This window comes from Amborella trichopoda, chromosome 10 (genome assembly GCF_054954075.1).
Source record: "Amborella trichopoda isolate Santa Cruz 75 chromosome 10, AtrichopodaSantaCruz75HAP2 v2.0, whole genome shotgun sequence".
NCBI classification, from domain to species: Eukaryota; Viridiplantae; Streptophyta; class Magnoliopsida; order Amborellales; family Amborellaceae; genus Amborella; species Amborella trichopoda.
In genome coordinates this window covers 16,790,001-16,802,488 of record NC_142345.1, presented here as the reverse complement: position 1 = coordinate 16,802,488, position 12,488 = coordinate 16,790,001, and the positions used below count along the sequence as shown (strand labels likewise).

At 37.2% G+C, this 12,488-nt stretch overlaps 1 long non-coding RNA gene across 6 annotated transcripts in view; it reads right to left on the bottom strand.

Annotated features, from left to right (window-relative positions):
• Positions 1-915: 915 nt before the first annotated feature.
• LOC110007681 (uncharacterized) overlaps positions 916-12,488 on the bottom strand; it is a 12,126-nt gene continuing 553 nt past the window's right edge. Inside the window, exons 2-9 of one of the 6 annotated variants that reach the window (XR_016043175.1) lie at positions 9,037-11,900; positions 8,128-8,238; positions 7,857-8,023; positions 5,927-5,984; positions 5,711-5,785; positions 2,864-2,993; positions 1,796-1,884; positions 916-1,401 (exon numbers count right to left, since the gene is read on the bottom strand). This is a non-coding gene — a long non-coding RNA (uncharacterized LOC110007681). Of the gene's footprint in view, positions 1,402-1,795; positions 1,885-2,863; positions 2,994-5,710; positions 5,786-5,922; positions 5,985-7,856; positions 8,024-8,127; positions 8,239-9,036; positions 11,901-12,488 lie in introns of all 6 variants that reach the window. The other 5 variants (XR_016043174.1, XR_016043176.1, XR_016043172.1 and 2 more) reach the window with 5 other exon arrangements.

Below are 12,488 nucleotides of genomic sequence, written 5' to 3'. Positions count from 1 at the left end.
GGGAGTCAATGCTCTCGCAGGGGAATGAAATCTTTTTTAGCTTTATAAAATAATGATGAAACATCTTTAAATTCATTATGTTAAATTTCTAAGTAACAATTCCATAAATAATAATATAACATTCCATAGGTTCCTTATTTCCCATTTGATATATGGGCGCAAATTATTATATGTTGGATCAAACCCACCCCACCCTAATATAGCTTTATATGGAATTCTATACTATAAGATTAGTTATATTATTTCAATGAGAGCACGATTGTTACTAGCCATTACATATCAATTTGGATGGCTTAAGATGTGCGAGAAATTTTGAGGAATTTTTTTTTTTTTTTTTGAAACTTGAGCCTAATGAATAACACACTCGCAACCACCCAATTCGAAATCTGATGGACGAGAGTTGATTGCAACCTTGTTTTATTAAAAAAAGAGTCTCTTTCGTATACTTTCCAAATCAAATACCCTTGCCATTCATTTTTCATTTGATTTTCTTTTCTATTTTTCCTTCTGTCGTTTTTGTTTGTGCTGTTAACCTAAGATTCCATGTTCTATTTTCTTTTGCATTCATAGAACATACCCAAGTTAGTAGATACTTGCTTTTGTGTGTGTGTGAGAGAGAAGTGCTATTATAATGTCACGGTGATTCACTAGAAAAATAAAGAAGTATATAAGTATCTAAGAATGCTGCATCCTCCTTTCAAAACCACATTCATTATGGCATTGAATTCAACATATTTAAACAATTTAATCAGAATACTTGCTGAAGAGTTCAAATATTCATGGATTCGAATATTCGTGACTATTTTGATTGGTTCCGTGATGAAGTATATGTACATGATTTATTTATTTATCAACAAATAATTTCTCATCATATTTTTAAGATGTGGCCATAAATATTATTGTAATGATTCTATGTAATCACAAGTATAATCTCCATTTTATGTGAAAAATAAAATTAATCTGTTCAAGGGCCTTCAAATGAGACTAACTCCACTACATTTTGTCTACATATCTTCTCGTCGGTTTGCATGTGAATTTGCATGTTCTCTCTAAAGCCATGAATGCAGAAAATAGGCTTTATATTCTCCAAGTAAAAATACACATCTAAAACCAATTATTATGCTTTAAGGAAGAAGTAATGTGACTTGGGCATATACATGTTGCAGAGTAAGCCATAGTTGCTATTAGAAAAGGTGTTATCCCTCATTCCTCATGCTTTCCTACCCATCTCATGCCCTCCATTTTGTATTTTTGAAAGGTATGTCATGCTCTCCAATTATGAAAGGTGTCTATCATAGCCTGAGTAGGTTTTCCATTGATAGACACTTTCCCATACATAAGCTCCCGCACAATTTCTTATGGTTGCGGCTTCTAGTAATGGGAAATTGCTTGATAGGCGGCCTGCAAGAACAACAACATTATCGGTACCTATAGAGGAAGAAATGAACCAGACATTATTTTTTTTATTTTGGAACTTAAAAAAGAACCAGACATGAAACCGTGGAAGACTGGAAGCAGAATAAATATATATTTCTCTGCCTATTAGAAATATATATTTCTTTGCCTGGAAGCAAGACAAATATATCAAGACAATATCCACATAAAAGTACAATGTGATCCAACTTAAGACAAGGGCAGAACAAGAAACCCTTGAACTTGTTTTTGAGAGTATCGTAACCTAGTCTTGTGTTAAAAAGAAATGATGTTCCGCTGAACAATCATAAAGGATGTCACTGTTTTGCTACTATGATTATTACTCCCAGATAATCTTGATTGTACGGTTATAAACCCATACCTTGATTGTAGCTAGCAACATGTTTCTCACGAGAAGTATCTCCTGGTCAGTTTCTACACAAAAACCTGGTTGTGTGGTTATTGCCGCCACTGCATTATATCAAATGACAGCTAATTAAGTTGCCGTTATGGAATAGAGCTTCAAGCAAAGATAATTAAAGCTTCTTACCACAGGAAGTTAACAATTAACCACAAAATATGTCAGAGGGGAAAATGCACAATGCTCAGTGATTATCGAATATGGTTCAGCATTGGCTTACTAGAATTAACTGATAAGGTCAACAAACTAACAAAGAGTTTAGAGATTCCTATAAATACAGTCATTAGACATTCCTTATTTTTTAATATTAACTTGGGACCTAGTGAGAATGAAACTCTGGATGCCATGTTGTGGAGCTCACCACCCTGACCACTTCTGCTTAGAGCATGTTCTCAACTATGAGACATTTCTTTTTAACTATATAGTCATTCCATGTTTTAAACAGGAAGTGCAAGATTCCATCAGTCCAATAAATTATTCAAAATTTTAAATGTTCTCATGAGCAAAGAGGAAATCCATTTTGATTTAAGTATAAAGAAGCGTATTGTGACCACTCTGCTCTAGAGCTTGTTCTCAGCTATTTTGATCATTCTGCATTAGAACCTGTTCTCAACCTGTTCTACTTAAATCCATTTTGATTTATGTATAAAGAAGCAGATTGTGACCACTCTATTTTAGAGCTAGTTCTCAACTATTAGACAGTTCTTTTGAACTATATAGTCATTTCATGTTTTAAACAGGAAGTGCAAGATTCCAATTAGACCAATAAATTATTCAAAATTTCAAATGTTCTACTGAGCAGAAAGGAGCCCCATTTGGTTTAGGTATAAAGAGGAAGATCTAATAGCAAATATGCCCTATTCATGTCAGTTTGGCTTGGTGAGAATGAGAGTATGGCAATATCGCGAAGTATTAAACGAAGCTAAATTGTTTTCCATAAAAAATACATCATTGATTATAATTGTGGAAAACATCAGAAGTCCTAATGCGAAAAAGTTAAAGATGGTGAAGCACATATTTCTTAATTACCCAGAACAAGAACAATGATCACTTGTAAAGGATATAGCCAATAAGATGCCGAGCAAGTTCCCGCATACTGCTTTCATGTGCATTATTCACTTCATCATGAGGTTTTTCATGCCTATCCATTGGCTGGCAGCTGCAATTCCACAAGATGTGGTATAAACAAATTGGAACCATAACTATAAAAAGCAAAATGCCATTTTTAGGATTCTAGGAGTTGTTTAGAAAATAGTTAGATTGCTTATGGAAAAAGTGTTTTATTAAGTGAGAAATATTATTACGAATTTTGATTTAAGATATGACTATTTGTCAATCTTGTTTTGGTGAAGGGAGCCGAGGGAACACAACGACAAGGATCGTCGCACGTGAAAAGAAAAGCACCTAAGGCACACCAGAAGAGCAAGGAAGAGGAGTAGTTTTCGCGAGAGATCAAGCTGTTCATAGTTTTCGCGAGAGATCCTAGAGATGTAAAAGACGCAGGTGGAGGTTTAGATCACGTGACTTTGTAAAGAGGAAAAAAAAAAGAGAAAAAAAAACTTTTGTTCCCTAGCTAGGTTATTGGGGAGGAAATCTTAGTTCCCTTAAATTAGTGCTTGTGTTTTGCTTGGAAACTTTTAATTTGTTTTTTTTCATAAATATCCATATCAATTGGCATCAGAACACATGATTCTTGAGTAGCATGGGTTGAAATCTTCGGTCCAGTCTAGAGTTCGATAATTTCATTCAACCTATGTTTACTAATTTCAGCCTAGAACTTGCCGAATTCAGCTTAGAGTTTGCTAATTTTTGTCCATAGGATTTGTGATTTCGGTGAACCTATGACAGAAAGAAGGGATTGTGGAAGGAGAGCACCCGTAGACGTACCCTAAGATGCCAACAATGAAGAGATTAAGGATCTCAGGAGGCAAGTTCAGCAAGTTGCACAACAGCTCATGGCTGTCAATCACGGGTAAGACGAAGAACTTTCCGCAAAGAAGATGTAAAGTACAAGCCCATGTTCTGCATGAGGAGTCGAGTGAAGAGGAAAGTGATAGAAGACCTAGACGTGGGGGACATTACTTTAGGGTTTTCAAATTGAAGGTGGACATTCATGATTTTAACGCACATTGTCTCCAAAATCAATGGTCTGTATATTGGGATTCTCAACCAATCTTTGAGCTTGCTCAGTTGAAGAACAATATCTTGTAGAAAATTTAATATACGACAATGAACAATATTTCGTGGTTGAGCCGATCTTTGGCAAAGAAAACTATGAAGTCTTAAGGAGAATCAATAGATGAAGTTGTTGGTTGGACGATTGAATCCAGCCGTCATCTCAAAGATGACCACGCGGTATGTTCTAGGGTTGAACTTAAACCATTTCAACAAGTTTATATGGCTGGACAGACTCCATCAACATACAATGACACTCTCCTCGAATTGTTCTCAAATTACGCTAGTCTATTGATTTCGAAGCCCTAATCTCAATGAATAATCTCAAAGCATAATATTGAGTTTGAAGAAGGTTTTGGAACTAATGCGAAACCTACTTCAAAACTTGAAGATGAGTTTTCTCCAATTAGGGGAGTCTGATGTAGGATCAAATTATTCTAATTTTCATTTTATGTTTAATTTTCAAGGATGTATATTTTAATTTGTTTCTAGGGTTATTTTCAGCGTTTTTAAGTTTTTTAAGGATTCTAGGGTTTTCTATATTTTTTGGATTTTAGGAGTTGTTTAAAAAGTAGTTAGAGAGTGCTTATGGAACATTTTGTCTTATCAAGTGTAGAGTTTGTAGACATGTTATTATGAATTTTATTTTAAGTTAGAACTATTTAGTCAATCTAATTTTGGCGACACTATGGGCTTTTCATATTCCATTTAAGATATAAAAAAAGGTGCATGGAGGGTTAGGAACCTATTCACATGACTTTTAAAAGGAGGAAAAAGGAAAATGAAGCTTTTTGTTCCCTAGTTAGGGTTTTGGGGAGGAAACCTTGGTTTCCTTCAAAATTGTTGCTTGTGCTTTACTTGGAATATGTTTAATTTTCTGGTTCTACATCACAATGTATTAAACATATAATGCTCATTGGATCAACATTATAAATCAGGAATCTTCTTCCCTAAATAACAGGAAAATTGAGATAAATTTGGAATCAATTTATCTTTTTCAGTAGCACCTAACATATATAGGACAGAAAGAGACACAAGCTTATATTGCAGCAACTTGTGTGATTTATTCATTTCATGTGGCTTCTATTGAAAAGGAAAGAGACATTAACCAACAAGTCAGTGACAGATAGATCCGTCGTAACTCCCACTTACGAAATACTGTTCATGAAATGGATGCCATGCGAAAGCTAGCAAAATAAATATGCCAACATGATCAGATGTAATTATTTAATTTAAGAATACATTATCAGATATGGTCTTCCTATATTGATACCTAACGCAGATAAAATGATCAGAGCTTACATGAAATTGTTAGTGTTTCCCATTCATTCATTGATTACATTGAAAATAAGACAAGTTTGTGGTGAACTCGCATCGAAGCATCTAAGAAGGATCCAACCATGGGCTGAAATTTAGCCCCTGAGACGAAGTCAATACGGTGCTTGTGGTGAAAAACGAATTGAGAGAAACGTAAATATTATCAATGATAACATCAACAATAGAGTTGTAGATATCATATCAGATACTAATAAATTCTTGTACAAATCACAAACTTGAAACTCATCCCTGATCGGGTTAAATACAGGCACCATTAAACAGAATAAATAGATGTACATAAATATTTAGGCAGAAGAAGCCATAGACTGGAGTTCAAAGCATGGGAAGATATAATAAAAAAAAAGAAGCAACTACCACGCATACCAATTGAGTCCACAATTAGCACACAACCAAATGAATTTGTTACTTGTCAGTTGTTACAAAGTAAAACCAAGTAACCTGTAAGCAAACAATAAAAAAAGAGTCCACCAGAAGGATTACAAGTGCTTAAAAGTGCAAAAGTATAATGGCCATTGGGGATGCTTCTATTATGTATAAATAATAAATTAGAAACGAATAAGATACAAATAAATTACCAACCAGTTACATCCTTGCGATGTCCACGATAAGATTCAAGCTCCTTCCCAGCATCATAGAACTGAAAATATGATAAAGGTTTAAATGGTGAGTATGGTCGAGATAGTAACATTGGAGAATTAAGTTAATGGACTATTATACCTTGTTAAGGAAAAAGAATTGTCTGACAAACAATTATGCATGCATCAACAAGCCTTTAAAAAATAATGCATGCATCTCGGAGTCTACGAACATCGATGTGTGCTTGTATAGGTATACGTAGAATCAACACAATAGCATTTGGTGAACTCAAACAAAAGCATATTAATTTGCACTATGAGCCTTCATGCGGACATTCTCAAAAGATCCAAAAAAAAAAAATTAACTCATCCCAAAGATTTGCTGAAGTAACAAAAAAGCAAGAGATCCTCCCAGCAGGTATATTAAAAAAACCTCTCTTTACAGCAAAAGAATATCATCACCAAATGAAAGAAAATGCTATATAGGATCAAAATGCCCCTCATGATCATCCGGATATCCATGATTTGCTAACCTGCCCCCACATCATTAGCAGGGCCATGCGCAGAGACAACTATCCAGCAATCAACCACGAAATGTCCTTCCTACCATAAAATAATAATGCTAAATATAATGGGAGTATGGGAGACCATTAATCTCCCATCAAATGACATTGATAACATTCCCTTTATAAAAAGTAATCCTAAGAGGCCCCATACAAAAATGCATGACTGCATGGTCTTCATAGCCCCAGTCCTTGAGAAAGCAGTGACCCCAAAGTTGATCATCAGCACTATAATTTTATGGCCACTTTTATCCCTGAACACTCCCAGTTCCCATCCTTACTTCCTTAAACTAAAAGAAACATGATTTGTAGGAAACATATTGAGCACCAGTCTCAACACATAAGACCTATTAACCGAACTTAGTATAGTAATACTGAGATGGAAAGTGCAAACTATAATATGAGATCATGAAGCAATGGTTTCATCAAGAACAAGAAGATAAGCCCACAGCTAAAAGAGTAAGTCCATATATTGCCCATGGATGATTAATAAGTACATGTCTGCTTGCAACTAAAAGTTAAACGATCAAAAGCTAAATTTTTCTTTTTTTTTTTGAGAGAGTCACAAACACGTACCTCAAGTCACGAACGTAATCTTTGTGTGCAGATTTATTAGCCTTCACATTATTCATGTCAGAAAACTTAGAAGTAAGAACTATACAGAGACAGATCATCTCTTCAAAAAAACAAGGAACAAAGGGGAGAAAGAGAGAGATCACCCATCAACAACCAGTATGCATTAATACACAGAAAAAAAAATAGAAATAAGGAACCCATCAAAACAAAAAAAAATAGCAAACAGAGAGAGAGCGATATATATATATATATATATAGAGAGAGAGAGAGAGAGAGAGAGAGAGAGAGAAATCACCCATCAACAACCAGTATGCATTAATCACATAGAACCAGAGTAGAAACAGGCGACCCATCGAAAAAAAAAACAAAAAACGAACAGAGAGAGAGAGATAGAGAGAAAGAGAGAGAGAGTAGCCATAAGAGCTAGGAGCTGGGTAAAAACTGGACTGCAATCCATGCCAAGTGTATCGACTGGGAGAGAGTTCGGGACTCAGGTAGGAGCAGTTGCACCAGTCGTGCCTCCACATCCACATCATGCCAACGGTTCCAAACCATGTTACCATTAAATTAAGAGAAGGTAAACCAATTGATATTTTGAACCATTGTCATAAGGAACAAAAGCAAAAATGCTTAAATCCTTAACAAAAGTAATTAAAATCTCAAAATCTCAACATTTCAGCCATTGTCATAAGGGATAAAAGCAATAGGTGTTGAACATGATTACCAAAAGTATATACACTATGAAGTAAATACTGCATAAGCATGAAAAATTGGGGGTAAATTGTGATAGTTTACCCGTTTAAGATGACCCCCAGACAATATATATTGATGAATTGACTTGACACAACTCTGATGGTATCATTGTCTCATGCTAAAGTAAGACTCACAACCCGGAGTCTAAGACTGCCACCAGCTCATTCATGACTCTTGGCCATCTCCTAAACTCAATTCTTGATGGACTCCTGTCCAAAAGTTCATAATTTAAACTTGACTCAATGTTTCAAGATCTACGAGATGCTTCTTTGAAAAGGAATGTACAAATTCTGGCTTCTGACTAGATTCTCACCGCATATCTGTCGCTCATCGGCCATCTTTTGGAGGTACCTTGCATGCTCCTCGATTTGTAACTGCAGTTTCCTTCGTGACTCGTTTCCTATAGACATCCAATTGGAAACATCTGTGTGTGTGTGTGTTTTTCGTTGGTGAGTGGGAAGAGAAGTCCTCTGAAATCTAAATTCTAAATATTTTGGAAGTAAGAGCAGGTGGTTCTTGTGTTGATGAGACCAGCACCAATGTGGTAGTAAAGAATTCATAATTTCTTATAAAAACAGAAGACTGATAGAGAGAGAAATTAAGTACAAGGAGAGTTGAAGGCCGGGTCAAAATCGAAAGCAAATTTAATGGGGCTCCGACACAAACAGACCAGGTGCCACGTTACCGTTCCTCAAACAGATTGCCATATATATGCACAAAACTTTGTATCAAGTGTAGCTTTGCGTCTAACATTTCAAGGGGACATTATAGGTAAACAGTAAGAGAAGTTAGCATGTCAATATGATAACCCACTCAAAGTTTTAGAGGTCAAATTCAAATCATAAATGACCATTTCCAGAATGGTGGCAATCTAGGACATGGTTTTCACCAAGTGCTTAATAAACATCAGCTATGACCATTCAAATTCACATCCCAGCATCATTCCAAGTGGGAAACACCACAGTGGAGGTTAAACTCAGTTAAGAATCCATATTTAGTGACACTCTGATGCTGTTTTCCACATTCAAGAAGCCTATAAAGGATGCCTATATCACACACAGAAACTGAACCCATCAAAAGCATGAAATTTAAAAAAAGCAAGTAAACAAAGGAAGCCACAACATTTTCAAAAATCACCTAAGAAACAGTGTCATGTATGCCTTATTCTAGAGAGAGAGAGAGAGAGAGAGAGAGAGAGAGAGATCAGCATAGAAAATTGCACCTGCAACCAAGAGACGGGAGGGCATCACTCTACTGTCTGAGTTGAACTGCCATGGAAGAAAGCAAGGGCTGGGACAACTTGAGAGAGCGCCATTGCCAAGACTCGACCTATGAACACTAGCTCTTGCACCACCCAACCGATTTTCTTCAATGGAGCTCTCTCTCTCTCTCTCTCTCTCTCTCTCTAAAACTCTAACTCTTGCACCACCCTGCTTATTTTTTCAATGGAGCTCTTGCATAGCTTGAAACATATAAATAAAGGATCAGTCTAAAACAAAGATTATCCCACAAATTTTGCTAGCCTGTAGATTTCAAAATAGGATGAAGTAAGCAACAAAAGCTTAATTTCAATTTTGTCACCACAAATATATGGTATGGGCTCCACAGGATGCAAGTTATATGAACCACATCACACTGCTAAAGGCACAAACAGAATGCCCAAAACAGAAAACAAGTCATACAATTATCAAACAAGGATAAAGTATAATTTGCTTGCAAACCTTGGTCCATATTTGCTGAATACAGTCATGTAAGAAACAAACAACAAACTCTAGACAGTTAACTGCTTCATGGAATAAAAAAAGAAGTAAATACAGGTGTTGGGTCTAGCGTCCCTTACAAAAATTGGGATCTACCAGAACCCTAACGGGTAAGGTAATCCCTTTACAAAAAGCCAAAACAGAGTCCAATACTGTTACAACAATGAGTTGGCTCTGCAAGGGCTTATATAACACCCTATTTACAACATGTATGTGAGTAGTGAACAAAAAGGAGAGAAAGGCTCATTAGCTAGCTTAGAGGTAATCCAAGACAGCTTGTGAGGTCGGCTCCGTCATTTTCCATAAGATCTGCGAGCGCGTTGGGCGTCCTAAATGTATGCCTCCATGAGACGCTGATACCCCTACAAGTGAACAACAGAGAGAAAATAAAGAAATAATTCTTATTAAAATTCATAATGGCACTGATTACAAGGAAAAAATTGTTAAGAAATAACTAACATTAAACTTTCTAACTATAAAAAAAATTACAGAAGAATACGAGAGAGAGGGAGATGGAGAAATGGAGACTGTAGACTCCATGTCAGAGTACTGTGGGGAAGAGGGAGAGTATTGGGGAGAAGAGGAAGTGTATTTTGGGTGAAAGAGGGAGAGTATTGGGGGGAAGAGGGAGAGTATTGGGGAGAAGAGGAAGAGTATTGAGGAGAGTAGTGGGGAGACGAGGGAGAGTATTGTGGAGAGTTGGAGGAAGAGGGAGAGTATTGGGAAGAAGAGGGAGAGTATTGAGGAGTGTTGGGGGGGAGAGTATTGGGGAGAAGAGGGAAAGTACTAGGGAGAAGAGGAAGAGTATTGTGGAGAGTTGGGGGAAGAGAGAAAGTATTGGGGAAAAGGGGAAAAGTATTGGGGAGAAGAGGGCGAGTACTCTGGAGAGTTGGGGGAAGAGGGAAAGTATAGGGGAGAAGAGGGAGAGTATTGGGGAGTAGAGGGAAAGTATTGGGGAGAAGAGGGAGAGTATTCTGGAGAGTTGGGGGAGGAAGGAAAGTATTGGGGAGAAAAGGGAAAGCATTAGGGAGAAGAGGGAGAGTATTCTAGAGAGTTCGGGGAAGAGGGACAGCATTGGGGAGAAGAGGGAGAGTATTATGGAGAGTTAGGGGAAAAGGGAGAGCATTGGGGAGAAGAGGGAAAGCATTAGGGAGGGGAAAAGAGGGAGAGTATTCTGGAGAGTTGGGGGGAGAGGGAGAGTATTGAGGAGAGTATTGGTGAGAAGAGGGAGAGTATTCTGAAGAGTTGGGGGAAGAGAAAAACTATTGGGGAGAAGAGGGAAAGTGTTGGGGAGAAGAGGGAGAGAATTCTGGAGAGTTGGGGAGTACTCTGGAGAGTTGGGGGAAGAGGGATATTGGGGAGAAGAGGGAGAATATTTAGGAGAGTTGGGGGAAGAGGGAAAGTATTGGGGAGAAGAGGGAGAGTAATCAGGAGAGTTGGGGGAAGAGGGAGAGTATTGGGGAGAAGTGGGAAAGTATTCTAGAGAGTTAGGGGAAGAGGGAGAGTATTGGGGAGAAGAGGGAAAGTATTGGGGAGAAGAGGGAGAGTATTCTGGAGAGTTGGGGGAAGAGGGAAAGTATTGGGGAGAAGAGGGAAAGCATTGGGTAGAAGAGGGAGAGTATTCTGGAGACTTGGGGGACGCGGGAGAGTATTTTGAAGAGTTGGGGGAAGAGGGACAGTATTCTGGAGAGTTGGGAGAAGAGGTAGAGTAGTGGGGAGAAGAGAGAGAGTATTTTGAAGAGTTAGGAGAAAGAGAGTACTGGGGAGAAGGAGGGGAAAAGGGACAGTGAGAAGGAGGGGAAGAGGGAGAGTAGTGTGGAGAGTTTGGGAAAGAGGGACAGTGAGGAGGGGAAGAGGGAGAGTAGTGTGGAGAGTTTGGGAAAGAGGGACAGTGAGAAGGAGGGGAAGAGGGAGAGTAGTGTGGAGAGTTTGGGAAAGAGGGAGAGTATTGGGGAGAAGAGGGAATGTATTGGGGAGAAGAGGGAATGTATTATGGAGAGTTGGGAGAAGAGGGAGAGTATTGAGGAGAAGAGGGAGAGTATTCGGGAGAGTTAGGAGAAAGAGAGTACTGGGGAGAAGGAGGGGAAGAGGGAGAGTAATATGGAGAGTTTGGGGAAGAAGGAGGGGAAGAGGGAGAGTAATGTGCAGAGTTTGGGGAAGAGGGAGAGTAGTGTGGAGAGTTTTGGGAAGATGGGATTTCAGACGACTTCCTTTTTCTTTGTTTCTGCCTTCTTATTTGTCTCCGCCCAGTAGATCTCATTTCCTTCCTTTTTCTCGAGTTTGGTCTCTCTAGAAAATCTCCCATGTCCTTTTCTTTTCTCACAATCTGCACAAGATAATGAAAAGAGTAAATCAAAGTAAATCTTTTCTCACAATCAGCACAATGTAATGAAAAGAGTAAATCAAAGAGAAATTAAACAGATTGAGGTCTAAGAAATTAAATAATTAATAAAATAGTAAAATAAGGAAAAATTGGGAAAATATGGAAAAAGTAGGAAATAGTAGAAACAAATATAACTCTTGAAACCATAAATAAATACTCATGAACAGTATTTGTAAAGAACACATAAATACTCATTAATAATATAATAACTCAATTTCAATTTTTCTTTATTTTCTTATTTTTTCTGATTTTATTTAGGATTCACTTTTAAGCCATTGCAAATAACAACATTAAACGCTAAGACTATATAAGCATATAAAAGAAAACCGGAGAATAAAAAGAAAAACAGAAAGTTTTTCTCTATTTTCTCCTTTTTTTTATTTCCGTTTTTTAAAAAACTTTTATTTTATTTTTTCTGTTTTTTAGATTTTCTAATTTCTCTCTTCTGCATTTTCGATTTCCCATTCCAAAAAGTGAAAACAGAAAAGTTGAAAAGCAAAAAAAATGGCCCCTATGTATTTCACTTTGTTT